The sequence below is a fragment of the Acanthochromis polyacanthus genome, chromosome 3 (assembly GCF_021347895.1).
Source record: "Acanthochromis polyacanthus isolate Apoly-LR-REF ecotype Palm Island chromosome 3, KAUST_Apoly_ChrSc, whole genome shotgun sequence".
NCBI lineage: Eukaryota > Metazoa > Chordata > Actinopteri > Pomacentridae > Acanthochromis > Acanthochromis polyacanthus.
The window spans coordinates 27,292,938-27,313,559 of NC_067115.1; the positions used below are offsets into that span (position 1 = coordinate 27,292,938).

At 38.9% G+C, this 20,622-nt stretch overlaps 1 long non-coding RNA gene across 1 annotated transcript in view; it reads left to right on the plus strand.

Moving 5' to 3' along the window:
- Nucleotides 1-559: 559 nt before the first annotated feature.
- LOC110961038 (uncharacterized) overlaps nucleotides 560-20,622 on the plus strand; it is a 28,017-nt gene continuing 7,954 nt past the window's right edge. Inside the window, exons 1-3 of the long non-coding RNA XR_002596342.2 lie at nucleotides 560-2,570; nucleotides 9,160-9,475; nucleotides 10,505-10,555. This is a non-coding gene — a long non-coding RNA (uncharacterized LOC110961038). The remainder of the gene's footprint in view (nucleotides 2,571-9,159; nucleotides 9,476-10,504; nucleotides 10,556-20,622) is intronic.

Consider the following 20,622-nt stretch of genomic DNA (forward strand, 5'->3'; position numbering starts at 1 on the left):
TTTCAAGTTGTTCATAATGTTTTGCAAAAGGATAATTCATAAATGCGAACATTTTCAGAATGTGCTTGTTTGCACTAAAACAAAGCAAAAATTTGGAGTTATTTATAGGTTATTATGCTCTGATTTTACTGGTCCGGCACACTTGAGATCAAATTGGGCTGAATGTGGCCCCTGAACTAAGATGAATTTGACATCTCTGTTAAAGAAGATGTAGACTGACTGAGTTTTGAACCAGCAAATTTGTCTCTCATTGTCCAAAGGGAATTTTTTAAAAATAAAATTCAACAACAGTTTCAGAATTTCTGAGTTAATATTCATGTAACATCCAGTAAAGATTTTCATGGTCTCCTGATATACATATCATCTGTAAATAACACCAGAAGTGAATCTTCTACTGATTTTATGTCCAGTAAAAAAAGACTCTAATGTCGTCTTTTGCGTGCTCAAACCTCTTTTTGTACTAGTATTTAAATCTGATCTAGATTTGCAAAAGTCGTTGCTCAGTAACCTTGGATCTTAGAGATTCAGGGAGGGGTCATGAGGAGGGGGGAGGCTTGGATTTGCATTTTGAATATGAAGAGCTGCAGGTGTCAGACAGTTAGGCCCCCCCAGCACACAGAGAAGCCGTTACGCACCACTCTTACACCAATACAGTCACTGATTTTATCTGTTAAGAAGCAACTGCGACAAGCATCTTTTTATTCCTCGGATCCCCTACTGTCTACCTCAGACAAGAAGAGGCTCAAAGATAATGGAGATTATGAGTGTCAGACAGGGTTAAAACCACTGATATTAGGGTCACCACTCACCAGCGTGGGACGGCTGGCTGCCTCTGACTCCAGGATTTATTTTTTCATTTTGCCATAAAATATTTCATGGGTCATTCCAGAATTGGAGGACATTTTTTGTCCAACCCATCAAATTTCAAATAATCCATGTTCAAAATACTAAAACATGCAGCTGTTGTGTAAATTTACTTGTCCTGAGACCAAATGTAAAAAAAAGGGGGGGGGGAAAGAACATTTGAAAATATTCTTTGAAACACCAAATAAATCTGGAGTTCCCCCTAAAATGCTAATTTTCTTTTGTCCCACTCCCTTGATGACCAAATTAAATCTCAAATAATAAGGTTAAAATGAAATCTAAATCTTCTTTTTTTTGGTATTATTTTTTTCATTGATGTCTCTTGTAATGTGTCCCACAACAACCCTGTTGGCATAACCTTTTTAGCAGGTAGAAGAAGAAAAAAACAGTGAATCACATGAAACACTGGAATTAACATCATCAAACAGTTTTCCAAAAGAATGTGTAGATCAAAGCGATGTCCTCTCTAAGATCTGCCATCCAGAAATGTGGGCGCCAGGTCTGAAGGCATATTGTTAATAATAATAGTAATAAGAAGAAGAATAGTAGTAATAATTTAATTTAATTTAATTAAAAACAAAAAATAAAAATGGAAATAGAAATTTATATATGAATGCTTTTATTTTGGACATGTCGAAAAGAAGCCACAAAACAACAAGAAAACAATACAAACAAACATAACAACGCAAAGCAAAAAATAGCAACTCAATATATCCAAAAAGGAGCAGGACGAAGCAGAAGATTATTTCCTCCTACCCCTTCTCCATCTCGACCTTCACTCACTCAGTACCCTACTCCCATGGTTATTTATGTACATGTTTACAAACAAAATACAAAATAAATGACATAAATAAACTGAGATTAAATAATCATTGATATACCCTTGTCAGATATAATAAAATATAATAAATATAGTAATCAGATATTAGAAATTATCTGTTTATTATATTTATTGGTTACTCCTTATTCTAAATAACTAGAAGAAATCTAAAATGCAAGACCAACCAATGAGAGACCAGGGAATTGTCCTTTAAGAGAGCAATATAACAAAAGGTGTTTTGATACTGTATAGACAAAATATTATTACGTTTTATCTCATATTTACTATAATAAATAGCTTTATCTTGTTCTTTTTGCACAGAACCACAGGGATGTGAATCAACACGTTCAGCTCCATCCTAAGAGAAAACCATGTTAGCTGCTTATTCCCCTACAATACTCGAACCCAGGAGCCTCCTGTGTAAAGTCAAAATGTTAATACAATCCTCTAGAATCAAATCCAGCAGGCTGGGATGCACATTCAGTTTTCCTGAGCAGACAGAGAGACTGAGCTCTCTGGGGCTCAGAAGATTATTTGAGTGTTTCCCCTCTTTCTCTTTGGTGCCATTATTGGCTGCTGGCCTGTTTTCATGAACTCTATAGAGGCTGACTGGGGACAAAATGTGTCAAAAGCACATGTGTGTGTCTCTGTGGGTTAGAAAAAAAGAGAGAGAGACAGTGTCATGCAGCTGACGTTTCACAGCCACAGTCAGGGCAGTGCCCACGGCAGAGCGGCCAGGGTGGCTGAACACACACACACACACACACACACACACAGCTCTGGAGAAGGAAGAGGAGGAGAAATCCCCATGACCAATCAGGAAGACCTGGAGACACACAGTCAGTGGGGGACGAAGGGATGGACATGGCAGGAGTGGGGGTGCAGGGTGAGTGACACTGGGGCTGAGTGGCAGGGAGAAAAGAGGTTCATGAGAAAGAGGAGTGGGGTGAAAATTAAGAATGGGAGAGTGGGAATATGAGAACAAAACTGGAGCTGAGGACGGAGAAAGAGGAGATGAGTGTTCAGAGCAGGAAGTCTGATGATGGGAGGAGGCGCAAACAAATAGGGACTGTTTGGTTCGTTGTGTGTCGCTGTTTGACTGTGATCATGTCTGAGAGGGAGTTGTTCATAAACACCACCGTTCAAAAGTTTGGAGTCACTTAGAAATGTCCTTATTTTTGAAAGAAAAGCATTTTTTCAATGAAGATGACATTAAATGAATCAGAAATACAGTATATTGTTAAAGTGGTAAATGACTCTTCTAGCTGGAAACAGCTGATTTTTAATGGAATATTTACATAGGGGTACAGAGGAACATTTCCAGCAGCCATCACTCCTGTTATGTTAGCACATTAATGAAAGTTTCAGTTTTCATGGAAAACATGAAATTGTCTGGGTGACCCCAAGCTTTTGAACAGTAGTATATATTTATACTATATACACACGTGGACAAAATTGTTGGTACCCCTCAGTTAAAGAAGGAAAAACTCACAATTCTCACTGAAATCACTTGAAACTCACAAAAGTAACAATAAATAAAAATTTATTGAAAATTAAATAATCAAAATCAGCCATCACTTTTGAATTGTTGATTAACATAATTATTTAAAAAAACAAACTAATGAAATAGGGCTGGACAAAAATGATGGTACCCATAACTTAATATTTTGTTGCACAACCTTTTGAGGCAATCACTGCAATTAAACAATTTCTGTATTTGTCAATGAGCGTTCTGCAGCTGTCAACAGGTATTTTGGCCCACTCCTCATGAGCAAACAGCTCCAGTTGTCTCAGGTTTGATGGGTGTCTTCTCCAAATGGCACGTTTCAGCTCCTTCCACATATGTTCAATGGGATTCAGATCTGGGCTCATAGAAGGCCACTTTAGAATAGTCCAACGCTTTTCTCTCAGCCATTCTTGGGTGTTTTTGGCTGTGTGTTTTGGATCGTTGTCCTGTTGGAAGACCCATGACCTGCGACTGAGACCAAGCTTTCTGACACTAGGCAGCACATTTCTCTCCAGAATGCCTTGATAGTCTTCAGATTTCATCGTACCTTGCACACTTTCAAGACACCCTGTGCCAGATGCAGCAAAGCAGCCCCAAAACATTACTGAGCCTCCTCCATGTTTCACCGTAGGGACAGTGTTCTTTTCTTCGTATGCTTGGTTTTTGAGTCTATGAACATAGAGTTGATGTGCCTTACCAAAAAGCTCCAGTTTGGTCTCATCTGTCCAAAGGACATTCTCCCAGAAGCTTTGTGGCTTGTCAACATGCATTTTTGCAAATTCCAGTCTGGCTTTTTTATGAGTTTTTTTCAGCAGTGGTGTCCTCCTTGGTCGTCTCCCATGAAGTCCACTTTGGCTCAAACAACGACGAATGGTGCGATCTGACACTGATGTACCTTGGCCTTGGAGTTCACCTTTAATTTCGTTGGAAGTTGCTCTGGGCTCTTTGGATACAATTCCAACGATCCGTCTCTTCAATTTGTCATCAATTTTCCTCTTGCGGCCACGTCCAGGGAGGTTGGCTACTGTCCCGTGGGTCTTGAACTTCTGAATAATATGAGCCACTGTTGTCACAGGAACTTCAAGCTGTTTAGAGATGGTCTTATAGCCTTTACCTTTAAGATGTTTGTCTATCATTTTTTTTCGGATGTCCTGGGACAATTCTCTCCTTCGCTTTCTGTTGTCCATGTTCAGTGTGGTACACACCTTTTCACCAAACAGCAGGGTGACTACTTGTCTCCCTTTAAATAGGCAGACTGACTGATTATGAGTTTGGAAACACCTGTGATGTCAATTAAATGACACACCTGAGTTAATCATGTCACTCTGGTCAAATAGTTTTCAATCTTTTATAGAGGTACCATCATTTTTGTCCAGGCCTGTTTCATTAGTTTGTTTTTTTAAATAATTATGTTAATCAACAATTCAAAAGTAATGGCTGTTTTTGATTATTTAATTTTCAATAAATTTTTATTTATTGTTACTTTTGTGAGTTTCAAGTGATTTCAGTGAGAATTGTGGGTTTTTCCTTCTTTAACTGAGGGGTACCAACAATTTTGTCCACGTGTGTATATTGTGACAATACTGATAGACATGAGCCATGCCATACCATTGTATGTGTTTAAACAACATTGCACTTCACCTCCCCTTTTGTTGTCTGTTGCATTTTGTTGCACTCCAATGTTAAGTAATTTTTGATTCAACCTTCACTTTTCAAAGTTGGTCACTCTACTACCTGTCTGAAGCTAACATAACTGTTGATTTACTGATGGTCTAGCTGCTGTGTGTTTTACTACAGGGCTTGTGTTGACTTTTCACTCATACTTGGTTCTCTCCAACATCAGTGACACTAAAACACATTTTCCAGCTACCTTCTTGCTTTACCAACTGATTTTCCATACTGTCTCTGGTGTGATTGTAGTTCTGCTCTCGCCTCTTTGAGGTGTCATATCTGCACCCTCCATCTTAGAAGACATGTTTAAACTTTATTGTACTTTACAGACATGTTTGCACCTGACTTAGGACACTTTAAGAAAGGTCTGGAGTTCCCCCTAAAAATGCCATTTTTCTCTTGTCCCACTAGCCTAGCCGCGCTAGACAACCCACGACAACGAATTTAATTCTCTGCCAGGGTGGGTCTAGTTACCCTCCATAAGGCTCGAGGTTGGATTCTCCTAAAACTGGCCGGACGAATCACCATGAAATGTAGAGTCAGAAGGCGGGCGTAATGAAGTGACGACAGAGGCGCAACGATTCTGACAGAAACAACCGGCGCACAATAAACAGTTATCTTTCGACTCAGCTTTGGCCACAGCCCTTAAAGATTTGAAGCTAAAATTCAACTTGAAAGATAAACAAAGGACGGCACTTAAGTGTTTCATTGAGAAGAAAGACGTATTTGGACTTATGCCGACGGGATATGGCAAATCCTTAATATACCAGTTGGCTCCGCGGCTCTGCTGGTTGGGAAGCTAATGGGACTTAGCCACAATCAGCCGGTGCTCTCGGAACTACCTCAGCCTATTCGTTGTGTTGATTGGTTGTATACCTACCCAATTGCTGCAGAGGGATTTGATAGACAACCTTTTAGCCCGCCTCCCTCCCTGTCGAGCTTCCCTAGACCCTTGTGCCGTCAGAAACATGGGTGTAGCATGGCTAGGCTATTGTCCCACCCCTTTGATGACCAAATTGAATCTCAAATAAAACAGTTAAGACGAAATTTAAATCTCCTTTTGGTATTATTTTTTTCATTTATGTCTATTGAAATTGTGGGAACATTTTTTTTTATCAACATAATATTTGAAATAATATTTATTATGCATGGAACATGTGTCCCACAACAACCCTGTTAGCATAACCTTTTTAGCTGGTAGAAATAAAAGAAAACGACATGAAACGCAGGAATTAACATCATCATCAGTTTTCCTAAAGAATGGGTAGAGCAAAGCTATGTCCTCTCTTCTATTTTTCATATTTTCATAACATTGTCAACCTGTTATGCATATTACCAGGACAAGACAAATTCTTTTTACATTTTTCTTGACTGTTTTCCATCAGTCAGTTTGTCCTCTTGGTCAGCAGTAACAGCTGGCTAAATATCTAGCGTCTACTGCTAAGAAAAAGCTAACATTAGCATGGATTAGCAACCCTGTTACTGTGATTAGAGTAGGGTTAGCAAACAACAAATAAAACATGGAATAAAAATGGTACCAATGATGTGTAAGCTGAGCCAATCAATCCTCTGATAGTTTATTACGTATTATTAATGAATATGGAGCAGAAAACTGTAAAAGAGAAGGTTTATTTTTCAAAAATTTTGAAGCTCAAATGTCCTTCAATTCTGGAATGACCTTTATATGTGTATATTCAGTAGTGTACACAAAAACACACAGTATTATAGACTTAAGGCACTGTTGCTTTTGTAGTCAAGGTTTGAGAATTTCCAAGGTTCAAAAGTGTCACATTGTTTACATTTACTGTGAAGCGACTGGGAAACAGCCGATTCACAGATTAAGTTCCCTAAATTGGATAAATTAGGAATTAGTAAACTTTGCTCAAAGTCCATTTTCAGGATTTAAGGGGAGCTATAGTGTAGGAGAAGTAATAATTGGATCATTGTAAGTGTGTGTGTGAGTGAATGAATAGATGTATGTGCATAGGCTTACTGCATTCATTTTCTTGCTGTTGTCTCAGCTCCTCTTCTTTCTTTTTATCACTTACTGCAAATCTTTAAGCATATTTAAAATCCTACATCCTCGGTTGTGATTGTCAAGCATCAATCTGTTTTAATACAAATAGAATATTATGAACTACCAGTCAAATAACGTAGTTCTTGTGCATTCCAGGTGCACATCTGGTCATTGAAATGTGTATAAATCCCCAAAACACAACGTAAAACCTGAACAAAAGCTCCCATTCCTTTCCTATGACGTTTCAGCCTCTTCCACCCCCTGTTACCTTGTTTTCTTTGCACCAAAGTGTAGAAAATTTTAAATAGCAGCACTAATGTCTCACTTATAATAAAAGAATTCCACTCGAACCAGTGGCCGCTCAAGACACACTAATCAATTCAGAGGAGTAATATACTTGTAGGACCCTCAAGTTGATGGTCCCTCTCACCTAAGTGTGTGAATTACATTCATCCATTCTCCTTTCTACTCAGAAAGACAACAACCTCTTCAAACTTCAGTGTTGTTTAAGACGGATTCTGAACCTCCTTAACAGCCCTTACTCCCAAATTAGCGGGGTCATTTTAGCTGTGGAATAATCTCATCTGGAATTGGAGTGTGTAATGAGGAAGGCTTTGTCGCACGGCTTGTTGAGCTGAAATTGTAGAGGTTCTATTGTGTAGATCTACTGGTATGTATTTAAATGTATTGGTTTTATCACGGGCATTGTGCTGTAGAGAGGCTCTGCGGCTTTCCTGTGGAGAAAACACCTTTTATATTATTCATTTTGTGTTCAGACAGAAAACTTTGAATTCAGAAGAAGAAGCGACTTCACCTAATTATTGACAGAAAGCCTTGAGAGATTGCAAAGTCGATGCTTCTCAGAGAAATCTAGAAATATAATTCTTATTTGTCATCATTTGGGCGGATTTAATGGAGTGTTTAAAGAAAGTCTAAAATTAGCATGAGACAAAAAAATTGCCTAAAACAAATCAAAAACCGAGCTTGCAAGTATTTTTTTTAAAAATAAATGATTAAAAAAAAAAGATCATTCAATCAACAAGTGTGCCAGAGCCGGATATATCTTTAGATTGCTAATTTCGACCAATAGTTGGTTAGGATCCAAAGACAGCTGGCACATTTTTTCTCCAAACAACAGCAAAAAAGAGAAAGGGAAGTAATGTGTCGGTTTCCAAAAAAATGAGTATTTTAAATTTCTGATAAACTCACTGCAGAACTGTGGTGAAGGAAACACCGCTTATTGTAAATGTTAAGTTCTCCGTGAAGGAAAATATGACAGGTACTAGCTTATAACCAAATCCATTTGCTTTTTTTGATTCCCTCCTTGCAGCTCCTGAATATATTTCAGCATTGCTGTTGCTCCTCTGCTCTGGACTGACCTGCCCAAGGAGCTCAAGCTTCCTTTAATGTGCTAATTAGGGCCAATGCTGTTTTATATGTATACATCTCAGATGTTTTCTTATCTCTGCATTGTTTATTTTATTCCAGTATCTCTGCTTAGCTGTTTGTTTTGTGCAACAAGAAAAATCTGAAAGCATCTGAAGTAATAACCAACCCCAACCAAAAGATTTCACTCTAATTGATTTCCAATCAAGCAGAGTTAAATTATTTATACGTAAACAGACAGATGTGTGATTTTGTATTTCAGATATTTCCATTACACTTTAATTTACAGTTATGTTACATTTACACACTACTGTTCAAAAGTTTGAGGTCACCCAGACAATTTCATGTTTTCCATAAAAACTCACACTTTCATTCATGTGCTAACATAATTGCACAAGGGTTTTCTAATCATCAGTTAGCCTTTCAACACCATTAGCTAACACAATGTAGCATTAGAACACAGGAGTGATGGTTGCTGGAAATGTTCCTCTGTACCCCTATGGAGATATTCCATTAAAAATCAGCTGTTTCCAGCTAGAATAGTCATTTACCACATTAAAAATGTCTAGACTATATTTCTGAGTCATTTAATGTTATCTTCACTGAAAAAATCTGCTTTTCTTTCAAATATTATGACATTTGTAAGTGACCCCAAACATTTGAACAGTAGCGTACATCCCACTAACTTATATTTTTAACTTAAACCACCCTTTAAATGTCACGTGAGTTTCACTTGTTGTTTCACATCTTCATACTGTTTTTTGTCTCTGTTGAAACATTGCTTTAGATTAACTGAAAGCCTTAAAAGTAGGTCAGTTCAAAAAGGCCTTAAAGCCTTTGATAAATCAATTTGTTTTCATGTGTGTTCATGTGTGTGTGTGTGTTGTGCGTTAGTGTGCCTGACAATGCATCACTGACCCTTTGATTGGGGGATAAGTCCCTGCTTGTGCGTCCATCTTGATTTGATGGCCGGAGAGAGGGCTGATCGACCCCCTGACCTTTCTGCTCGCTGTCCGGAGCTCCTGTCAGCGGGTTAATGAGCGACGGCTGCTCGGGGCACTCTGGGCCTTGGCTAAGTGACCGGACCGGATGACCACCCTCTGCTCTGACACTCACGGCTCTCAGTAAAACACCCCTCCGCCACCTCCAAACAGGCCCTGCCCTTCCTCGCCCTCTCAAAGTGAAGCTGGGACTCAGGAATTAAGCTCAGGTTTGTACAGCTGCTGCACAAGCTTTTAGTGCTCAGCAACAGAAATGTTCACTGTGATGCAGTGATGCAATCAACACTGGAACACACACGCAAATGCAACATTATTGTCTGCATACTTACTTCTGATATCAAAACATGCATTTTATTAGAATCACTAGATGAATGTAACTTCATTCTGATGCAGTGCTATAAGTATTTGTGCTCTTGTAAAGCAAGATGAAGGTTCAATTGTGGGCTAGTAGAATAGAATAGAATAGAATAGAATAGAATAGAATAGAATAGAATAGAATAGAATAGAATAGAACTTTGCATTGATGACAAGCTAAATTAACAACAATAAATAACAAAATCAAATGTACATATAAAACAGGACTATATTAAGAATTACAACATATGCAAAAGAGGCAAGATATAGACAATACAGTGCAGGAGGTAAATGAAATCTAATTAAAAAAAAACAATAAAATAGAATAAATATGAGCAGAAGATTGCATGTAAGCAGCATTAGAACTATTAGTGACAGTAATGTGTTTCTGTTTTGAGTTCAAAAGTCTGATGGACCATGGGAAAAAGCTATTTCTGTCCTGCATTTTAAGACTCTGAGTCTCTTCCCTGATGGCAGCAGGCTGAACACTTACGTTGAATCCCTTTATTTGCTGATATTTACATAAAATCATGTATTTGTCAGTCGTGTATTGTTTACACAGTAGCTCATCATTTTAAACTGCTCCAATTTGTGTGTATACTTCATCAATAATGAATTAACGACATGCAGTCATAGTATTTATTTACTGCTCATACACGCAAATTAGAGACCTTCCAGTCTATGGTCACTCCATATTGAATTATTACATGAGTGCAGGGTCTGATGAATCCATCTTCAAACTCACTCCTTTTTTGAGCACAAGTGCACACCTGTAATCTTTTGTGACTGTATCTTGCATGTTGTGATGCTATTGTGTCGACAAACTCTGTCCATACCTGACAAACTATCTAAAACCACCTTTGTCATTCTTTCCTCCACAACAGTTATTTGCAGCACCACATTTGGCCAAAGGGACACAAACAGAAACTCACAAGGTAGGCAGCTGCTAATCACACTGAGGTGGTTTTTACATAGTATCTGTGGCCACAAAGTCACAAAGACAAATTGTAATTACTCCGCCAAGGAAAGCGGTGGAGCCATTATTTAAATATTTATTATGTGACGATCGCTGTACGTTTGTCCTTCTGTCTGTCTGTGCACAACATTACTCAATAACGGAACAGCAGATTTGGATAAAATTTTCAGGGAAGGTCAGAAATTACACAAGGACCAAGTAATTAGTCTTTGGCAGTCATGCGGTTTATAGTCTGGATCGACAGATTTGTTCAAGATTTCTGTACCATTGAGAGATAGTGGCTACTATAAATCCACCGCTGTGAACTAATCAGGACTTATCCATCGGAAATTATGCAACTACTGAAGAGCTTCGATGGAGTACTGCACTCTCAGAGTGCCTTTCTTGTTTTCAGTATGTGATTACAATATTGTACTATTAAGAATGTCACATCAATACAAAAAATATTCCAAATGTAGAAGGTCCACATGCTCAGTCAATCTGAAAATGACCCAAGAAACCATGATGGAACCAGAGCTCCAAGGTAGCGACACCTTTTACCATTTTTGTATTAGCTTTTACAGTAATTCTGTTATAACCCTTCACAGGCCCTGACACTCAAGCTAACTTTGGCTAAAATTCTGCCTTCGCTGGCAGCAAGGTGTAAAACTTGTTTTTATCACTGAAGACAAGTAAGTACGTTCATCTCAGTTTATGTTTATTAACGAGTAAAAATGAATATGGCTATGTAGGTAAAATTTAAAATTTTCAGAGGATTTTCATGTGTTGTTGGGAATGTTTGTGTCATCGGTTTTCAGCAACAGTCGACTGAAAATTAAGTATGTATTACAAAATATCCACATCAGAAAAATAATTCATAATAATCTCGAACAACATCTACAGTATATTAAGATATATTACATTCAAATAGAAACAGAAGAAAGGAATCATACCCAGCCTTTTAATAAAAAAAAATAAAAAAACTGTGGTTTACATGAAAGTATGTTTTGTGGCTGATATATTTCATTTATTAATATAATTTAGCCTTAGAATTCTAAATTTAACATGGAAGAGATTACGAAATCCTGTCACACACATGTGCTTTTAATTAATTCAACAGAGATTAACAGACCACAAAATACATTCAAAAACAATACTTCAGTTCTACTAATGCCATGCTAAGCAGGAAAAAAAGCCTGTCTATTGTATGAGGTTATGAGGAGGTTGGCTTTACAGATCATCATTTTCCAACGTTGCTTTTATTTTTTGCTTTCATTTGTGCTAATTTGTCCAATGTGGTCGGCTGATTCGACCCTCGATGCAACAGGTTTGTTTCTCGGTGCACGTGAAGTCTCGGGCTTCACCGCAGAGAGCAAAAAGCTGATCTGAAAGCAGCCCATCCCAGTGTTGTTAAAGTGAACAGGGTAATGAATTTTAAACTGCTATAGTAACAGCTCTCAGACATGTGGTTTTAGTGTGTGAGCATGGGTGAGTGGGTGGGCGTGTGTGTGTGTGTGTGTGTGTGTGTGTGTGTGTGTGTGTGTGTGTGTGTGTGTGTGTGTGTGTGTGTGTGTGTGTGTGTGTGTGTGTGTGTGTGTGTGTGTGTGTGTGTGTGTGTGTGTGTGTGTGTGCGGTTCGGATTTGCAGTTGTGTCTGTGTCTATGTATCTGTATGAATGTAGGGGATATGTGCATTAATGGGGGTGGGGGCTGGGAGTCAGCCTCTGTGTACGTGTGGGTGTATGTGCTGAGGATAAAGACCTAGCAAACCAGCCTGGCTTAGCTGACAGGTGACAAGGGTTGTTTTCAATGGGGATTTTGTAATACCAACAGTGAGGAAAAAGCCGGGGTACCGAGGGACTTCTGAAAAGAGAGAAAGAAGACTTTTCTTCTAGCAGTGAAGGAAGAGAGAAAGGGCCCTGAAGGCTTCGAGGGACTTAGAGATCCCACTAATCAAACTGCTCCACCGTCTAGCGCACTCATTTTTATTCAAAACGTAGAAATGCTAAATCATTCCAATCGGATTGATCCCTGTGTCAGTGCCTGTGTGGTATTTTCATTCTCTCCTTTCCGCTGTGTCCTCAACTTTGACATATCAGTCAAGCAAGGACAGAGCTGTTACAAAGAGGACGGATCCAGAGGCAGCCTAATGGTTAAGAAGTGGCATTTTAAATGTTGTTTGTAAATTTGCATTAATTAAGCAGGCCCTCAGGAAGCTGCAGCTCCAAATCGAGATACAGTAAAGTGGTCTAACTTTGTGCTGCCTGATATTAGTCGGTATTGTTTGTCCAACAGTCAGCATGTTGTTACGTTTTACATGACATTGTTAAGCATAGTGTGTATTGGAGACCATAACAACACATCATAATAACAAATATGTGCAAGAACTTATGAAAAACGGATTAATTTTTTCCTAATAATGGCTTATTATAAAATATTGATCCCAGAACCATACACTCACTCACATACACACACACACACACACACACACACACACACACACACACACACACACACACACACACACACACACACACACACACACACACACACACAAAGTTCACCATGCTTCTTTCTTTACTCAACAAAACAACAGCAGAATTTTGGATATTTATTTTTTCAACTAACACATTTTAAAAGAATAAATCCAATTGCAGAATAAATGACTGACAAAACTGATGGTACAAAGAGAGAAACTGTGCATTTAATTCAGATTCAAAACCAACATTTTTATAGATCAGCGGCGGAGTTATGTGACTATCGCCATTGGTCCGTCTGTCTGTCTGTCTGTCTGTTCGCAACATTATTCAAAAACAGATTATCGGATTTGGATGAAATTTTCAGGGAAGGTCAGAAATGACACAAGGACCAAGTGATTAGATTTTGGCAGTGATGCGGCTCATAGTCTGGGTCCACAGATTTGTTAAATGTTTCTATATCACTGCGAGATAGCGGCACGGTGTCACTGTAACTATGACAACAAGTGAACCACTGATTATTATACATACTTAATATTATGTATAAGGATTTCTGCACCTCCAGAGGACTGTGAAAAAAAAGTCTGAAAAATCTCACTCAACCAAGACTGAATTATCTTGACTTGGACTCGAAGATGACAAAATTTCGCACAACCATACAATGTGTTACAACACTGGGCTTGTATAATACATAAATAAATGAATTAATTAATTAATGGATGAATGAATGATTGATTTACCAAGCAGGAAGGGTTTAATGAAGAAAGCTGCTGGCTACACTTTGGAAAATGTACAGCCATGCATTTCTGGATTTTGACCCAAGAGATGATTAAAAGTCAAGATATTCCTGCTTCTTTTGTATCTTTTTTTAAACTCTGTCTCTTGTTGGACCCACATCTTTACTAAGTAACTTATTAAACTGACAGACTGTTTGCTGACTAGTTATTTAAGTAGTTTTTTTGTTGTTGTTGTTGTTTTGTTTTTTTTACCATGTATCCTTGTATTTACCTTTAAACCCCAATAATTCTTTGTATTTACCCCTCAAGAATGCTGGAATGTTCTCTGAGCCTCCAATTAGATGAAGGCAGTCAATCTGTGTCTATAAATTAGTTACCTCGCAAAAATGCAAAAACAAAACTATGTATGAATGATCTATAACATAGTAACATAAAGAACAACATACATATAAAATAATTATATTTTATTTCAGGCCTTTCATTTTACTGACTTTGGTTTTACTTTGTCATTTTTGGGGATCCTACAGACCCTCATTCCTTCCATTTACTGATTGACTCTATCCACTTTATGGTCATGTAGGGGCCGGAGAACCATGGACACTCACACTCCTACCTGCTACCAGTTAACTATTATGGATGTCTTATGGTAGGACAACAAAGCAGATAATGATAATTGCAATCTCAGTAATGGTCTTCTGTTATATAATTATCTTCTTATGAACTTTATTAAAATATTAAAATGTCTTTTTTGTTTACTATAAACTGCCCTTCTTGTCCAATGGGGATCAAAAAAATGTACACTATCATTTACAATTTGGGCTCACCAAGACAATTTCATGTTTTCCATGAAAACTCACACTTTTATTCATGTGCTAGTATAATTGCACAAGGCTTTTCTAATCATCAATTAGCCTTTCAACACCATTAGCTAACACAATGTAGCATTAGAACACAGAAGTGATGGTTGCTGGAAATGTTTCTCTGAACCCTAATGCAGTACTCCACCAAGACTGCTTAGTCGTTGTATCCTTTCCGACGGCTGAAATCTTGAAAAAAATTTGTGGCAGAAATCATGGCAACATAGAATGTGGCCATTTAATATAGATATACCCACAAACAAAATGACCTTGCGCTGAGCACAGGTGTGTGTTATGCATGTGCACATTATGTACGGATACCAAATCGCGTGACCTAAATATGTAGCAGGTGGTGGGAACTGATGGGACTGTTCTTCTTATAATTTCCAATGGATAAGTCCCGATAAGTCCACAGCGGTCAATTTGTAGCAGGATCGCAATCATGTTATCGTCAGCAGTCAGCTGACGTAGTGTTCACGTGTTGTCATAGTTACAGCGATGCTGTGTTGCTATCTCACAATGATACAGAAATCTTTAACAAATCCATGGATCCAGACTTTAAGTTGCATCACTGCCAAAATCTAATCACTTGGTCCGTGTAATTTCAGACCTTCCCTGAAAATTTCATCCAAATCCATCAGTTTGTTTTTGAATAATGTTGCTAACACACAGACAGACAGACTAACCAACGAGGCTCATCATGTAACTCCACAGAGGCTCAATCTCCTTGACAGAGTAATCAGCCGTTTCCAGCTAGAATAGTAATTTACCACAATGTCTAGACTGGATTTCTGATTATTAATTTAATGCTATCTTCATTGGAAAAAGATGCTTTTCTTTCAAAAATAAGGACATTTCAAAGTGACCACAAACCTTGAACAGTAGGGTACATAAGATAAGATAAGATAAGTCCTTTATTTCTCCCCATGACAAGGGAAATTCACGTTGTTACAGCAGCTTATGTAGCAGTAAACGTAGTAAAAGAAATAAAATAATCATAAAAATATTAGTAATAATATTTACAATGTACAGACATGAGAAATGAGGATGAAATAGTGCAGTACTGACACACTGTAAGACAATGCAATATAAAGTGGCTTTAAAAAATAATTTTAAAAAGTGCAAAGATGTAGCAGTGCAAGAATGTCTGTGCAAATTGTATGGTTTGGAGTGATATGGTATGAGTCCAGTTCATGTTAACATCAGCCAGTGATGCTGATGTTGTACAGTCTTAGAACAGATGGAATGAATGACCTGTGATAGTGCTCCTTCTTGCAGGGTGGATGTCTCAGTCTGCTTTGTATATCTTATCGACAAATTGTCATTCAACTTCAGTCACAGAAAAAAGAACAGTCTGATTTGAGATTTTGGAGAGATGCTGATGCGAAAACAGCAATCGTATAACAAATGACAATGTGTTTGCTGCTTATAGGTTTGATGTATTTATCTAACTGATGGACATAATTTCTGACACTTGCCCGCTAACAACATCCTGCCCACTCCACTGAATGTGTGCACCTTAGAACGTGGACTAACGTCACAGTGGATTAGTGGTGGGAGTGTGCAGAGAAACTGGTAATTAGATTTAAAAGAAACTAATTTTTAGGGTTAAACACCCCTGCTGTGACCCAGGCGGTCCAACAGAGAACACTTACCCAGGCAAACAGTGGCCTCTCCCTGCCCCCATCTCCACCTCCACCCCGAAACACACCCACCACAGCGGCGACGAGCACCCTTGGAATGACAAGAGGAGCACTGACTCAACTCTCATCCTGTCCACCAACGTCCGAGATTAAATCATGAAATCATTTAGTGTTTGTGTGGTCTTCTCTTGGCTGTGGGGAGAAAGGATGGACCGGGCAGAGAGGGTGAGCGGAGCTGCAGTCAGTGTGTGGGAACCACATAGGGAGAAATCCCTGGCTGATCCCGGCCAAGACACTTTGTTTTTCTTCCCTCCGCTCCCACCCCTTCCCTCCCACTCCCTCTGTCCATCCATTTTTGGGTTTTCATTTTTATTCATAGGGTGATCGGGGTGGAGGGAAGGGTGTCAAGAAAGCAGGGGGCAGTTTGTGTGGGTGTGTGCGTGTCGGAGGAAGGGATTGTTAGTCGGCTGATGCCAGTGGATGTAGGTGCAGGCCTCAGACCAGGCCTGCCAACAATAGCCACAGTGTTGTTTGGGTAGTTGCGTCCAGGACTCTTGGACATTCTTCCCATGTCAGTATAATCACTACTGGGAGGTAGCTCCATTACGGATTACCATATCATTAATAGTATCCATGACTTTTGTTCAAAGGCTACTTGTGTAATGTTGCCTTGTGGATGACGGCTAATCCGCTGAGCTGCAGCTGTAGGAAAGAAGAGGGGTAGATCCCACCGCCGGTCTCTCTGCCTCACACACACACACACACACACCCATATAGACACCCTCACATACAAACACTTATAGAGGCATCTCTCTGTCTCAGCCCACGGGGATCAGGCCACTGAAAGACAGATACAAACAACAGTCAAATACAAAGTTCCCCCCATAGCGAAAAAGAAACATCCATTCTACACTTCCCAACTGATCCCCTCCTTAAAGCCAAAGACCAGCCCCCCGCCACCACCTCCCCCTCCTCCCCTGGCCCTGAGTTGGCCGTCGTCCTCCCATTAAAACCCTTCACTCTTTAGCGCAGCCCTCCTCTCAGATGGTGGGCCAGATTAGGAGGGGAACAATAACAGTTTTCAATGTAAAATGTGCATCTTGTTAGTCCTTTTTCTCTCCTCTCCTATCTCAGGACGGGGAGAGAAAGGGAGAAGCGTAAGCGGCCATTCAGAAAGTTATCTGTGGGTGTCTTCTCCCCACAAACGGAGGCTTGTTCTGTGGCCGTTTTAATCCTCCTGTTCCTCTCTCTCTGCCGCTGGATTTTGCTTTTTCCCAGCCAGAGTTTCCAGAGACGTTTTGGCTTAGCGCTCAATTGATATAAAGTTTTAGGCGGATGTATCTTAATGCATTTCTTTAAGTAGCTCTTGCATTTTCTTCACATAATTTAAAAGCTCTGACTTATGATGGTTTCACACTAAATGGCTTGAAAAACCTAAATCCAATAAAAAATAAATAGATTTCTAATTAATTTTCTTTCTTCCTCTTTAAGTTTTCTTGAAATAAGCAATCAAGCTTCTCTCATATCACATACAGTCATTCTGATCATGCAATCTTCAGTGACATTAAAGGCTTTGTTTTGTATCTAATACTAAAACAGATCTAATTTTATCAATAGAACCAGTTCGGTTGTGTCTTTGAATGGATCCCACCTCACTTTAGGGGGCTTAAGAGTCACCCCCAACATTGGCATGTTGGCAGGAAGTGCTGCCAAGTCTGAGAGCAGCAGATACGTCTGAATGATGCACTCTCAAGCCCTTGTTTGTTTTCCTAATGGGTGTTAATGTTGGGCGTAAAAAAACAGCCTTTTCCTTGTTGGTTGCACACTGATAGTAGGAGTTCAGAGGAGGAAGCAGGACTGATGTCAAGCAGAAAAAAGCCCACAAACTCATAGAAACTACACAGGACTTGAAATGTAGTATTTTGACAACAGAATCTCTAATTAAGGCCCCCTAAATACATTTTCCCACAGCTTTAAACTGTTGCTCAAGGTCTCAGATGAGGCTTGATGAAGATTATTTTGTCAAATTAGTGTTCCCAAGTTCATTTTCTAGCTCAGATAGAAAAATAAACGTGTTTAGGAAGTCACTGGGAACAATTCATAGCTTCAACAACTTGTAAAATCAGACATTTATGAAAACCAGAAACTAGATCAGTTAAACTAAATAAATTAAATGATGTATCTTGGCACAAAAAGGGCAACCAGAATCTGTGTGCTGTTGGTTTTCTTTAGGTCAGTTTTGTAGAGTTGTGAACTGTAAACAGCATTATTTATATTTTTAAGAGCCATATTGGCATCTGTAATCACAGAAACTGAATCTTCTGAAATGTTCCTTTATACTTGTTAGTGAACAACATGTGTACTGCTCATGTAGCTGGAATTTGAACTACTTTTTAACAGATACAGACATAATGTTGGTGTCTTCTTGTTTCAAAAGTGTAATGAAAGCTAAAAAGCAGTTTATTCAACTGGGTAAACTGCAACTGGACTCCCTAACTCACTGACTGATTATGTAAGGAACAAACGTGTCTTTTTAAGATCCACGTATTGCAGTCAGGGATTAAGAGAAGGGAAACAAGAAGAACCCAACCTTTTCATTATTATCAAAATTTGGAACCATGAGTGCACCCTGGTGGCCACCTAGTTTAAAACACTGGTATTGTCACAGTGTCCCCAGTTTGAGTTTTGCTGCATTTGACTCCCCCCTCTCACTTTCTGTTATCTCTTCATTGAACACTGTCTAGATAAAGACAACAATCCCCCAAGGATACTTCTAAACCTAAATCTGTTGGAACCCCACATCATCAGTGCAGGCATGTTGTCACACATTTAAGTGCATTACTTATTACCCACCAGTGCCTTTGACACATAAACAATTCAGCATATCTTAAAGTGGTTACACACTCATACAGATTTGGTAACATATATTCCTGCAATGCTGTGAGTGGATCAATATTTAAAAGGTTAAACAAACCACCAGAATTTGTATTTAGAGGACATTTTATGTTCCATCCATGAAATTTCAGATAATCCTTGTACAAAATACTAAACCATGTACTTGCTCTGTAACTTTACTTGTCCTGAGACCAAATCTAAGAAAGAACTAGGAGAAAAAAATGTTTGAAAATATTTTTAAAATACCAAATAAGTCTGGAGTTCCTTCTAAAATGCCATTTTTCTTTTTTAAAATCAACATTATATTTTAAATAATAATTATTGTGTGTCCTACAACAACTCTGCTAGCATAACCTTTTTAGCTGGTAGAAGAAGAAGAAAAGAGTGAATCACATGAAACACTAGAATTAACATCATCAAACAGTTTTCTAAAAGAATGGGTAGATCAAAGCTATTTCCTCTCTTCTATTTTTCATATTTTCATAACATTGACAGCCTTTCTTGAATGTCTCAGTCTACCTTGCACAGCTTGTTATGCATATTATCAGGATAAGACAAATTCTTTTTTCTTTTTTCCATCAGTCAGTCTGTCCTCTTGGTCAGCAGTAACAGCTAGCTAAATATCTAGCTTCTTCTGCTGAGAAAAAGCTAACATTAGCATGGATTAGCAACCCTGTTACTGTGATTAGACTACGGTTAGCAAACAACAAATAAAACATGGAATAAAAATGGTACCATTGATGTGTAAGCTGAGCCAATCAATCCTTTGATAGTTTATTACCTATTATTGATGAATATGTAGCAGAAAACTGTAAAAGAGAAGGTTGATTTTTCAAACATTTTGAGGCACAAATGTCCTTCAATTCTGGAAAGACCCATAAATGTGTGGAAGAGACTGACTTGTGGCAGCTCGGTTTGTCTCACCGGACGGATGAGTGACACATTTCAACCGACGGCCTTGTGTGTTTGTTGTTCCATAGTGTGTCCGTGTTGTGCTGCGTTGTGTTCCTGGTGTTGGACATGGGGGTCCTGCTGTGAAGGTCACAGTGAGGTCAGAGGGGCTTCACCCACCGCCACGATGACCACTGATTTTTACCCACTTAAACCGCTGTATGTAGAGTGAAACAAAAAACTTCCACCGTTATGTCCCGTTTTGAAAACTGCTCTCACTGTGTTCTGATGCTCTCCACATCGTGTGAATGTGCTTCTTTAGCTTTTCTAGAGTCACCTCCCTCTTTCAGTTTGACCTCACTATAATGTTCACATGAGAAAATTCACGTCATTCAGTTCGAGCGCACACGGTCACTTGAGATGAAGCCTTCGACCCTCTCGGGCTGCCAATCTTGTCTCTGCTTTATTTCTTTCTCTGGATTGGTTACTCGGATCGTGACCTCAGAGGCTGACCTGAGCCCCGGGGTCCCCCTCGCTGGCCCTCCGCT